At 11.3% G+C, this 920-nt stretch overlaps 1 protein-coding gene across 1 annotated transcript in view; it reads left to right on the top strand.

The window, feature by feature from the left end:
• LOC119594008 overlaps positions 1 to 920 on the top strand; it is a gene marked incomplete in the record, with an annotated part of 54,209 nt that overhangs the window by 12,083 nt on the left and 41,206 nt on the right.

The following is a 920-nucleotide window of genomic DNA, read 5'->3' as shown; positions in this document are numbered from 1 at the left end:
ATATATATTAAAATAATATAAATTTTTTTAAAAAATAATAAAAAATAAGAAATAAAAAAATATAGAAAGATAAAATATTATAATGATAAAGGGAGAATAAAAGAATATAAAGAAAATATGAAAAATAAAAAAAAAATAAATATAGATAAAAAAAATAAAAGATAATAAAAAAAAAAAAGAATATAAAGATAGAGAAAGATAGAATAAAAGAGAAATAAGATAATAAAATATAGATAATAAAATTAAAGTAATAATAGAAATAGATAAGTAAAATATATAATAAGGGGATAAATAATAATGAAATATAAAATAATAATATAAAGAATAAAAATAATATGGAAGATAATAGAATAAGAAAAGTAAAGAAATATAAAATATAATATTATGATAAAATATAAAAGAATATAAAAATAAATAAAGAAAAATAGAATATAGAAAATAAATATAAGATAAAAAATAAATATATATATTATAAATAAAAATAACTAAATAATATGATAATTAAAATAATAAAGATAATTAAATAAAAATAATAGAATAAAGAGAATAAAGTAATAATAGAGGAAAGTTAATAATATAGTAAAATAATGTATAGATATATAAAAAGAGAAAGGGAATAGAATATAGAAGAAGAGAATAGATTAAAAGGGGAAAATATATAGATATATAAAAATGTAAAGTAATAAGAAATAGAATGTATAATATAAGAGATATATATATGTATGTAATAATATGATAATATAATATGTATATATATATAAAAATAATGTATAAAAATAAAAAGATAAAAAAAATAAAAAAAAATAATAAAGAAAGAAAAAAATTAGATAAGAAAAGAAATAAATATAGAAAAAGGGAAAGGAAAAAAAAAAAAAAAAAAAAAGTATAAGATAAAAAATATTTAAAATAATAAAGATAAG

Source organism: Penaeus monodon, chromosome 33, assembly GCF_015228065.2.
Source record: "Penaeus monodon isolate SGIC_2016 chromosome 33, NSTDA_Pmon_1, whole genome shotgun sequence".
In the NCBI taxonomy this organism is placed as follows: Eukaryota; Metazoa; Arthropoda; class Malacostraca; order Decapoda; family Penaeidae; genus Penaeus; species Penaeus monodon.
The sequence above is the reverse complement of the archived record's forward strand: the minus strand, read 5'-3'. Positions and strand labels throughout refer to the sequence as shown.